The following is a 12,470-nucleotide window of genomic DNA, read 5'->3' as shown; positions in this document are numbered from 1 at the left end:
TCTGGCTTCGGCAGCCGCTACTGCGGCAGGCGGTGCCCGCCCTGCTAAAGCTGCTGGCCGTGGTCCTGGAGAACGATCCCCAGAGACAGAGAAGTTGGAAACATCCTGGGAACGGGGCATTGGGATCTTGTTTCCCAAAGGGCCAAGCAATGTGAGCATCTGTTTCAAAAAGGACCTGATGGTCCTTCCCTCTCTGTGGAAAGGGCAGATGGGCAGCTGTCGGCATGTTCACTGTGGCCACACAGTGCAGACTATCATCTGTCCCTGCTGCTTCTTGCTCCAGGACCTCCCCCCGGAGTGACCTCATTTCCTTCTTTTCCCTCATTAAAGCTTTATTGCATACCAGTCTTTGCTTCTGCGTTGTCCTTTCCCAGGAGACACTCCAGACACCAGCTGCCTGGAGGAAATGTGTTGCTCTGTGGATTTCAACAGGTGTGTTTGCACATTGGAACGCTTCACCTTTCCTAAAGGTTGCAACACTGCCGGTGGCTCTCTTGGGAAATCACTGTCACTCACACATGAGGAGGGTGCCCATGAGTCCTGCAGAATCCCTGGCCTTCAGACCCACCTTTTTGCTTCTCTGTCCTTACGTGCCCCCTCGGCCTCGATGTACACCATGCAGAAGGTGACCACTGTTGGCCTTGACCGTAGAGCCAGGGCTGCTGGAGACCCTGGGAGGGCAGCAGCTCCACAGTCTTGTTGAAGGGGACAGTGGGAGAGAGGGCAGAGCAGGAGTGGCAATTCCTTCTGCTCTGGATGCAGCAGAGCTGGGCAGAAAATGGTCCCAGAGCAGGTCGGGACAGGGAGCTGGAGAACCAGGCTGTACTGGGACTGGCTGAGGTGGAGGCTTTTTTCTTCCCCACAGCCCATATGATGATATGTTATAAAGGTGTAGCTAAAAAAGGAGAGGTAACAGAACAAAGTTTTAGCGCAGCATCAAGGCCTTTTCTGTTTCCAATTCTGCACCCCCACAGAGCAGACTAGGAGTCAGAAAAAGACTAAGGGGATATACAGCTTGGATGACTGACCCAAATTGACCAAGGGGATACTGCGTGCCGTATCGCATCGTACTTGTCTATAAAACAGGGAGCAGTCATTCCAAAGTAATTATTCTTTAGAGGCTGACTGGGCACTGGTCTTCCGGCAGGTGGTTGTGAGACACTGACTTGGCATCACTGCTTTTTCTTTTTGTTTATCCTTCCTTTTTTTACTATCTTTACATGGACATAGTGGTTTTCTCACCTTTATTTTTCCTTTTTTTCTCCCCTATTGCATTGTTGATTGTGCGTGAACATGCAGCTAGTAGGTGCTTATGTGGTTTTTTTAGTCAACACATCACTGAGGCATACAGGCAATTCATGTCTGTCTCCCCCTGCTACTTCCATCTCTGCCCTGGGCATCCTAGCAAAAACTGTGGGCAGAAGAGGGCCAAAAGAGTCTAAGGGCAGGTGGAGGTACAGTGGATGCAGACTGAATTTGCCAAAGGGGCATCCAGGAATGTAGTGACCAGGCACGGACTCAGATGTGAATGATCCAAATCATTTATTACAAGTTCTCACAACACTTATATACATTCACAAGTTTCTATTCTCAGCTTTCCCATCTGCCTTTACAACTTTCCCATCCACAGTTCTATGTCAACAACTTATTCCACAAACACTTCTCAACTGTGCATACAGGCACTTGTCCAATCAGAGCCATGAGACATTCCTTTTGTTTTTCTCTTCTTCTGGAGACATCCTTGGCTCTCAGCCTTGCTTCTCATGCTGCCTATCCTGCTCTGCAGCTTCTACTCTGAATAGTCTTTCTTGTATTCCCACAATTCTCCCTTTATTTATTAGCAAACTATTACCATACTATAAAATAATAGCACTAATCATATTAACAACATAACCATAAATCAAGGCCTCGACTGATAACACACTAATCATAAGGAAAGAGCTACCTAGGGGGTCGTGAACCTTTTAGTCAGTATACATACACAGTCATATTTTTTATACAATACCATGAGTAGTAAATGAAAACTCCTTAAGCCAATGTATCACCACAATGAAAACTCCTTAAGCTAAGGTATCACTGCAGTGAAAACTTCTTAAGCTGATGAAAACTCCTTAAACTAATATATCACTACCTATTGACCCTTGAGAAACGGCAAGCCAACAAAAAAGAGAGAGAAAGAACACGTCAGCAGTGGATGCAATAGGTAGCGCCAGCAGGGCATCCCCTGCTTCAAGGTGCACTTCTCCTCTCTCACCCACCACAGATTCTCTCCTACTTTATACTTCTCAGGGCCTACAGGGTTTTGCCACTTGTACACCGCATCCGCGTGGCCAGTGCATGATACAGAGCCCAAGTGGAACGTCTGCTCACAAATAAACCAAACACTTAAGACTAGATCCCTCTACAAACAAAACACTTGCAAAAAAATACTTACAACTATAACCATTTACTCCCATGGTTTCTCACTGACCAAGGTGAGAATCCGCTTGCAAAAAATGATTACAACTATAAACATTTACTCCCATGGTTTCTTACTGACCAAGGCAAGAATGCTGCCATCCTTGCTCACCAACATATTGCTGACTGGATCCGCATTACCCAAGTCTCTATTAACCTGAACAACAAATACTTGATCTATTGCTTTGTTAATCACGGCTCTTACACAAGATATAATGCAAGGAATACAGATTAAAAGGCACACAAAAATCAAGAGACACATTAGCCCTAACTTAATTAGTTTCTGAACCCAAGGCCCAGACCTTGAAACCACCCATTAAACCACTCCCATGAAGTTCCCACATGTAACTTCTGCATGCCTTCCTGCAGTTGCTGAATGCTCTGATGGATGGAGGTGGAATGATCCGATAAGTTCATACAGCACATTCCTTCACTGTCCTCACAGCCATGTCCATGCGCAAGAAGTAGAAAGTCAATAGCGGCTCTGTTCTGCAACGTAGCGCGACGAACTGAGTCGACATCCTGTAACAGTCCTGAAAGTGCTTGTGAGGATGCATTAGTCTGCTTGCTAAGACAGCATCCTAGCCTATTCAAGCTATTTAGTGCCTTAGCAGCCGCTACCCCCGGAGTAAAGAGTGACGCAAACACAATTGATTCCCTGTTCCAAAACTTAACCTCGTCTTTGCAATTTTTATCAAAAGCATGAATGCTTCTTTGGATCCTATTATGACTGTGATGTTTTGCAAGGATCACAGTCAGATTTGGCATCAATAAGGTCAACCTGCCCAAAGAGCAGGGCCCTCCTTTAATATATGGTGGAATGGTCGGCCATGCACAGTCTTCACATATTAAGAATACCCCTCAGGGTAGCTGAGAGGGTAAGTTACTTGATTTTGAAACATTTAAAGACATGTAATTACACCAGGCTGACGCGTTTCTATATGCCAGCATTGTAGCATTGACTGACCATGAGAGAGATTGATCATTACCGGAATAATTGAAAAACACACACCAATCCATTTTTACTGATCCCAAAAGTTCTAACTCCTGTGGGGGTAGCGACATTGGAGGCAAGTGAAGTACCCATTTGTCCCACATATCTGCCGTCCAGATCCCTCCCCAAACTTTCTCCTCCTCCTTCTTCCACTGAAGAAGCACTAGTGGTGTGAGCCAGTTGTTCCCACTTCTCTTGATCGAGGGTGTCATGGTTTTATGATTTTCAGTTATTGGTATTCCACATCATAACATCATGTAGTGGATGTACCTAGTTCTCAGAACAGAAGGACTACTACAGTCCCCACGGTACTTTTCTCCTCTGTTACCATTTTTCCAGCCGGACGGAAAAGATAAAAGCTCGCAGTATAAAAACTTGCAGATCACAAGACCTCGTTCCCTTTTTCCGCCGTCTCTCGTCTTGGCAGCACCTCGCTCTCCAGCCGTCTTATCGTCGGTAGTAGAGTAAGGCCTACCTTGATTTTGGGACATTCTCTCTCTCTGTATTGGATTTATCAGCTTAAATTGTAATTATATTGTATTATAGTGTGTTGTTTTGCATTCCGATATTTCATTTAGTAAATTAGTTTGTTTCTCCTCAGATTGTTGCCACTGTTCTTTGCTCTCAGGGCCATCTCCTTACCCTTTTCCCCTTTTCCCTTTTCCCGGGGCATGGGTCCGTGGGTCCCCCGTCCCCTTTGTCACGGAACCAGGCCGAACGCCCGTAAACCGTTGACAGAGGGGAAGCCCTACCAGACAAGTAGTAAGTGGGGAGTCAGGGGACGACATTGACAGGCAGAGAGTGTTCTGTTCAGTGGCGTTGGCAAGCATCACCCACACATTAGTCTTAGGCTGTGGAGGTACCCATGCAGCATTCACGATGCTGGCACAGCAGACGAAGGTGATGCCAACAAATAAGGCCGTGCTGCCCTCACTGGAGCCCATCACAGCCCTGCACCTGTGGAAACACAAGCATAACCTCTCCCCCCAAGTTATCAGTGGGAATGGGCCTTCCCAACAACCCGATTCCAGATTTTTCATTCATTTCAGCTACAGTACAGTAGCTTTCCCATGAATATTCGCTCTTTCCTCAGAAACTGAAGCAAAATGGTGGGCTATAGGTGGTCCTCCGTCATCACACCATCGATTTAAGAAGTACAATACATATGTAGCTTTAGCAAGCCTTTCTTCTGGAGATGCCTTCTCCATTCCCCCTTTTTGTTTAAGTAGCATAGCTTTAAGCATGCTATGAGTCCGCTCAACTATGGCTTGTCCTGTGGGTGAGTGTGGTATGCCTGTGAGATGTTTAACTCCCCATGATTGCAGAAACTCTAACACTTTCTGAGATACATATCCTGGTCCATTATCTGTTTTAATAGTCTTTGGTACCCCAAGAGTTGCAAAGGCCAAAAGAAAATGCTTGCAAATATTGCAGGCCTTTTCTCCAGTATGCACTGTTGCTGCTATGGCCCCAGACAAGGTATCCACTGAGACGTGGACAAATTTAAGTCTTGCAAAGTCAGGGATGTGTGTGACATCTGTCTGCCATAACTTCAGAGCTGTTAGGCCTTGGGGATTAACCCCATAAGACAGAGAAGGTGTCAATTGTTGGCAGTCAGGGCAGGCTGTAATTATCTGTCACATCTGAGTCAAGCTAAGCCCATAAGACTTTTGCAGTGCCTTGGCGTTCTGGTGAAAAAAGACGTGTGACAATCGGGCCTGTTCAAATGAATTGGGAAGAACAGTTACACAAGCTAATTGATCCACATGTCTGTTTCCCTCTACTACAGGCCCAGGCAAAGTGGTATGTGATCGGATGTGTGTTACAAAATATGGATTCTCTCGCGAATTAACTAGAGACACAAGAGTGTACAGAAGCCTGAATTGTTCATTAGAAATGTCCTTTAGATACGAGCCGTCTATTCTAGTCACTATTCCTGTAACATAAGCTGGATCAGTAACGATGTTAATTGGGCTGGACCACTTTTGAAACACTCTTACTACTGCAGTTAGTTAGCTCTGCAGTTTGCAGGGAGCTCATTATTGTTTGAATATCTGATTGCCATTGGCCAGGTGTGTCCTGCCATACGATTACTGACTGACCTGTTTTCCCTGACCCATCCGTGAATACTGTCAATGTGTCTAAGGGTACCGAGGAACATTTAGGCACCTCCTGTATATTAAAATGCATTTGTAGCAACTTATGTCCCGGTGGGTGTATTGATGTCACCCCGGTGAATCCCTCCATTGCTACCTGCAAAGGCAATGGACATTGAGACCACCATTGCAACATGTTTGTAGACACAGGTAATGTAACCACCGATGGTTCAGACCTGCTCAGCGACAACCACCTTTGTCTTCCTCGCATAATAAGAGCAGAAAACATCTCAACTTTTGTAGTGATTGTTTTGGGAAACTGATGAGGTAAAACGATCCATTCCAGTATTAAAAGAGGGTCATCCAAGGTATTATCCCACTGAAAGAGGAGAGCATAAGGCTGAAAATCTGGATTGAGTACTATTAAGTGAAATGGAAGGGAAGGGTCATATCGCTGAGCTTGTCTCTGAGACATAGTTGTGGCAACCTCCTGCAAAGCTTGCTGTGCTGCAGGTGTCAGTGATCTTTTGGAATTCAAAGTTGGATCACCCTTTAATAATTGAAACAATGGGCACAAAGTTTTATTAGATATTCCTAGCAGAAGCCTGATCCAGTTTATAGTCCCTAGCAGTTTCTGCATATCATTTAGCGTTCGAATTTCTGGATTTATTTTAAGGCATTATGGGGTGACAGTCTGATTTGTAATTTGCCATCCTAAGTAATGCCATGGCAAATTCTCTTGGACCTTTTCCAGAGCTACTTCTAAACCGCATCTTGTTATGCTGTCAACAACTACAGCCACGGCATGCTGCATTTCCTCAGTTGACTCGGTCGCCACAAGGATGTCATCCATATAATGGTAAATAACAGCATTAGACAGTTGTTCCCTCGTAGGGGTTAAGGCCTTAGCAACAAACCATTGACAGATCGTGGGGCTGTTTTTCATGCCCTACGGCAATACCGTCCAATGATGCTACTGGATTGGTGCCAATGCATTTACAGAAGGGACAGAGAAAGCAAACTTAGGAGCATCACTGGGATCTAACGGGACCCTGAAAAAACAGTCTTTTAAGTCAATAACAGTTAGGCACCAATTTTTGGGTATCATCCAAGCGGATGGGAGTCCCGGTTGCAAAGCTCCCATGTCCTCAATCACAGCATTCATCTGTTGCAAGTCATGCAATAGTCACCACTTTCCACTCTTTTTTGTTATAACAAACACTGGTGAGTTCCAGGGGCTGGTAGTGGGGACTATATGTCCAGCCTGCATTTGTTCCTGAACTAAATCATGTAAATGATGCACATGTGAGCTCTGCAAAGGGAGAGACTGACCCCCTACGCCAACAAGCACTGTGTGCACTCGCATAGTGGGCCAGTGTGACAGCCAGGTGCTGTGAGCAATCACAGTCACAGCAGCGCCTGCATCCAAAATCCCTGAAACATCAATTTTCTGTGGGGGGTTGCCCAATTCCAGCGTACAGGTTAAGGTAGGTTGGGCACCTGACACCTCTTGTTTCCATAATATCTGGGGCGCCCCCGAAGATCCAAACCCTGCAGCCCCCCTTCCCATAGGTGCAGCCAGCACCAACTGTGCCTGAAAATAAATCAGTTGAGCAATATGAGTGCCCGCCAGTACTTCACATGGAGGCATGGGTGTCCAGACCACAATTTTAACCTCTCCAGTACAATCAGCATCTCTAAGTCTGGGTAATACTAAAGGACCTTGCATTGTGGCTGATGAATGCCCTAAAAGCAAAATGCTCAATCTCTTTCCCAAAGGACCATTCACCCTGGTAGCCACAGCATGCACTGCTGTGGAGTCAGGGGTTACTGGTTCAGGGGTGGCCAGGTCCACTCCAGTGCTGCCACAGGTCCCGGCATGTAACCAGGGGACGTCAGAATCAGTTGTGGTGTCGATGCCTCCCAGTCCCGGGGGCCCAGGGGCCGTTTTATTAGGACAGTCTCGGCTTAAATGACCTGGTTGTCCACATGCAAAGTAGTTTCGTGAATTCAGTGTCATGGCTGCAAACGCTGAAGCCATCATGTTACACTGGTGCTGCATAGTCCCTATCTTACTGCACGCGTCTATCATTTGCAGAAGTGTAGGGTTAGATAAAGGGTGAAGCACCTTTTGGCAATCCTCGTTAGCATTTTCAATTGGGAGTCCTAGTCCGAAGTCAAAAAACATTTTCCTGAGTTCCTTCAGTATTTGAAAACTTATTCCCTCCCACCTGGGGCGTCTATGTTGCTCATGTATCATACGGCGTGCGAGCGCTGAATGCAACCGATGGACCATTTCAAGATCTCCACTTGATTCTGCCCCCTCTCGGATGGCTCGCCACATATCGGGGGGAGAACCACCCCTGCCCATAACCAAATTACACGCGGGCGGCGGAAGCGGATCGGCAGGCGGCGGGGGCAGGGGCACGGCGAGCGATGGGGGCGGAGCGGGGGAGCGGCAGCGGCGCAGCGAGCGTCGGGGGGCGTTGCGGAGGGCGGCAGGGGTGCTGCGGCTGCCGGCGGGGGGGAACAGTCCGGAGCGGACTGCGGCCACGGGGCTGCGGGCGCCTCGCAGCAGCGGCGGCGGCGTTCTCCAGGGTCCGCGATTTTGCTTCTCCCCGACCGGGGGAGGGGTTGGAGTCGCGGATCGGGTCCGGGAAGGAGCTGCTTCCCGCACCGAGGGGCAGCGGCGGGGGTGGCGGGGAGTGCGATGGGGAGCGGTCGGAAGAACTTGTCCTTGTCGAATTTGTTTGAGTGCTTCTGATACTTGGCGCCAAACGGGTAAAAGCTTAGCAGTCATTTTATCTGCAGGAGAGGGATCGGGTTCTTTCTTCGGGTCCACGGGCCCGGGATCCAGGGTTGTCTGACCGCCCCGCCGTTTATTTACGGTCGCGCCTGATAACGGAGGCGCCGCAGACTCTGCCGAGCCTGCCGAACCTGTATGCTTCTTTAAAGTCTCACAGACAGTTCTCCGCGGCCTTAAAAGGTCCTCTGCCGCATTATCTGAGCGGGTAGCGGCATCCCAAAGCTTCACCCCGCTCAGTCCCATATGCCCTTATCGTAGATGGAGACACTAGTCACTCCATCTACATGGCTAGAAACCCAAACAAGAAGGTGTTTCAAATGGAAAGAGTCTATTTTTACATGATGCTTCTGTAGAAGTCCCTGCATCTCCTGGTAAACTACCTTCTGTTCCTTGGACATTTCACCGCCCATAGTTCCCTACTGCTCACCTCTGTCCAGCAGAGACGATAATGCCGTATAGTCAATCCTGCTTCCTTTCTGCAGACTTCTAAGCTGGTTGAGGTCCCTGTTTGGGCACCATTTGTGGCAACCAGGCACGGACTCAGATGTGAATGATCCAAATCATTTATTACAAGTTCTCACAACACTTATATACATTCACAAGTTTCTATTCTCAGCTTTCCCATCTGCCTTTACAACTTTCCCATCCACAGTTCTATGTCAACAACTTATTCCACAAACACTTCTCAACTGTGCATACAGGCACTTGTCCAATCAGAGCCATGAGACATTCCTTTTGTTTTTCTCTTCTTCTGGAGACATCCTTGGCTCTCAGCCTTGCTTCTCATGCTGCCTATCCTGCTCTGCAGCTTCTACTCTGAATAGTCTTTCTTGTATTCCCACACAGGAGCTCTCTGAAGCAGTACAATCCCCAACAACAAATTCCAGAGAGGCTTGTATCTATGGATTTGGAGCTACTGAATTACTACAGAACACTTTTGTGCACCATAACACCGGTCCACCCAGAGCCCAGAATGGCAGTTGTCCTGCTGTCCCCAAGCCTTCGTGTCACTTTGTGAAGCACTGGAACAGCCTGGAGTTGTTTGAAAGATGTGTAGATATATGGTGCTTAGGGACATGGTCTAGTGGTAGATTTGGCAATGCTAGGTTAACACTAAGTTAGACATGAACATCTTAGAGGTCTTTTCCTACCTAAATGATTCTATAATCCTGTATCTTTCAAGCCCTCTATATCAACAGATCAAAAGGAAGGCCAGTAAGAACTGCTTTTGTGGCAACTCACCCCAAAAAATGTTACTTACTACAATATCTCCAGGCATCAACAGAATCCTGGGCTATATAACCTCAAGCATAGCCATGAACTTGAAGGAAGTGATAATCCAAGTGTAATCAGCTCTTATCTGACAGCATCCTGAATGCTATGCCCAGCTGGAAAGAAAGACATTCACCAGGAAGAGCAAGTTCTACACAGCTTAGGCAGGGTGGTCACGAGCCTCAAGTACTTTACCAGTGAGAACGGGCTGTGGGCTTGCTGAGCATGGGAAAGAGCAGGCTTTGATGGGAGACCTAAGAGCATATTCGGAATAGATACAGTGAGGACCTCCAGAAGACAGAGCAAGGCTCAGTGTCATGCCAGTACATGACTGGAGGACAAGAGACAATGGACTTAAGGTTTGCACTGAATAGGAGGGAAATACTGTTCACCATAAGAACTGTCAAGCAATGGTACACTTGGAGCAAGTGGTTGGATATGTTAACTTCCAGAAGTTCTTTCTAGCCTGACTTATGCTATGACCTTATGGCCAAAGTACATTCTTTGTGTGATTCTGCCAACTAGGGACAAGACCAGTGTTGCGGACGAGTGGCTCAGCTTCTCAGCCAAGGAACTTGGCACTTCTCTGGAACTCTCTTGAAAGTTCTGCAGAGGAGTAGAAGGGGTAGAAAAAAGCAAGATAACAAGATCTATGATCCTATGGTCTCAAAGCTGCTAGCATATTTTTTTTTCCCAAAAATGCTATGAGAGTATGTTCCCTTACTGTTACCAAATTTTTGTTTTGGAGCTGGTCTTCTGATCACCCTGCATATCTGATCTGAAGTGCTGTTCTTAGGATAGGTTTTCCTGGGTTCTCCTAGGAAGCTCTAGCCTCTGCCTTCTCTATGACACACTCTTCCCCCTTTACTTACTTCTTGCTTCACAATGTTGAGCTTATCACAGTAAAAGAAGTAACATGTACAGCAAAATAAATAGTAGTGGCAGAGCTACATTGGATAATTCTGTCCAGTCCTAAATAGAATAATAGAATCCAGCACTGTTCTGATTGGAAGGGACCTTAAAGATCATATAGATCCAACTCCCTTCCAAGGGCAGAGACAGCTCCCACTAGATCAGATTGTTCAAAACCCCATCCAGCCTGGTCTTGAACACTCATAAAGAGGGAGCATCCATAACTTCTCTGGGCAGTCTCTTCCAGTGCCTCAAAAACTTCTTAGTGAAAAAAAAATATTTTTAATATCTTATCTAAGATCACCTTTTTTTTGTTGTTTGAGACTATTACTCCTTGTCCTGTCATTAACCTAATGAGGTTTAACAAGGCCAAGTGCAGGGTGCTGCACTTGGGTCGGGGCAATCCCAGGTATTTATACAACCTGGGGGAAGAGGTACTTGAAAGCAGCCCTGCGGAAAGGGACTTGGGGGTCCTGGTGGACGAGAGGCTGGACATGAGCCAGCAGTGTGCGCTGGCAGCCCAGAGGGCCAACTATGTTCTGGGCTGCATTAGAAGAGGAGTGGTCAGCAGGGAGAGGGAGGTGGTGGTCCCCCTCTACTCGGCTCTCGTGAGGCCCCATCTGGAGTACTGTGTCCAGGCCTGGGGCCCCCAGCACAAGAAGGACGTGGAGCTGTTGGAACGAGTGCAGAGGAGGGCCACCAAGATGATCAGAGGGCTGGAGCACCTCTCCTATGAGGAAAGGTTGAGGGAACTGGGCTTGTTCAGTTTGGAGAAGAGAAGGCTCCGGGGAGACCTCATTGTGGTCTTCCAATACTTGAAGGGAGCGTATAAACAGGAGGGGGATCGATTGTTTGTGAGGGTGGATAGTGATAGGACAAGGGGGAATGGTTTTAAGCTGAGACAGGGGAGATTTAGGTTGGATATTAGGAGGAAGTTTTTCACACAGAGGGTGGTGACGCACTGGAACAGGTTGCCCAGGGAGGTTGTGGATGCCCCGTCCCTGGAGGCGTTCAAGGCCAGACTGGACGTGGCTCTGGGCAGCCTGGTCTAGTGGTTGGCGACCCTGCACTTGGCAGGGGGGTTGAGACTCGATGATCTTTGAGGTCCTTTTCAACCCAAGCCATTCTATGATTCTATCATTCTATGATTCTATGATTACAGTCCCTGAAAAAGAGTCCCTCGTCTATCCTGGAGGCCCCCTTTAAGTACTGGAAGGCTACTATCAGGTCTCCCCAGTCTTCTATAGGCAAAGTAACCCCAACTTTCTCAACTTCTCTTTACAGAATAGGTGATCCAGTCTTCTGACCATCCTCATGGCCCTCCTATGGTCACTCTCCAAAAGCTCCAAAACTTCCTTGTGCTGCTGGCCCCGGACTTGAATGCAGTACTCCACATGGAGCCTCACAAGGGCAGAGCAGAGGGGAACAATCACATCCCTCACCCTGCTGGCCATCCCTCTTTTGGTGCAGCTCAGGATATTGTTGGCTTTCTGGGCTGGAAATACATTGCTGGCTCATGTCAAGTATTTTATCTACCAGTAGTCTCTAGTACTTCTCAGCAGAGCTACTCTCTATACACTCATCACGCAGCCTGTACTGACATTTGGAATTGCCACGATCCATGTGTTGACCTTGAAGGTGATCTTGTTGAACTGCATGAGATTCACACAAGCCAGCTCTTGAGCTTTGCAAAATCCTTCTGGATTACACTCCTTCCCTCCAGCAAGTTGACAGCACCATGCAGCTTGTGTCATCCACAAACTTCAGAAATGCGCAATCAATCCAACTATGTCACTGACAAAGATGATAAAATTTAGTGGTCCCAGTACTGACACCTGAGATATCTGCATTTGAAGTCATTTTTTTAGAAAAAAGAGAGTAAAGTGTATGCATGACTAAGCATACTCAATGCAAGTCTGTGTTAACTATTGCT

The sequence above is a fragment of the Numida meleagris genome, unplaced genomic scaffold (genome assembly GCF_002078875.1).
Source record: "Numida meleagris isolate 19003 breed g44 Domestic line unplaced genomic scaffold, NumMel1.0 unplaced_Scaffold338, whole genome shotgun sequence".
NCBI classification, from domain to species: Eukaryota; Metazoa; Chordata; class Aves; order Galliformes; family Numididae; genus Numida; species Numida meleagris.
Note: the sequence above shows the minus strand (reverse complement) of the source record.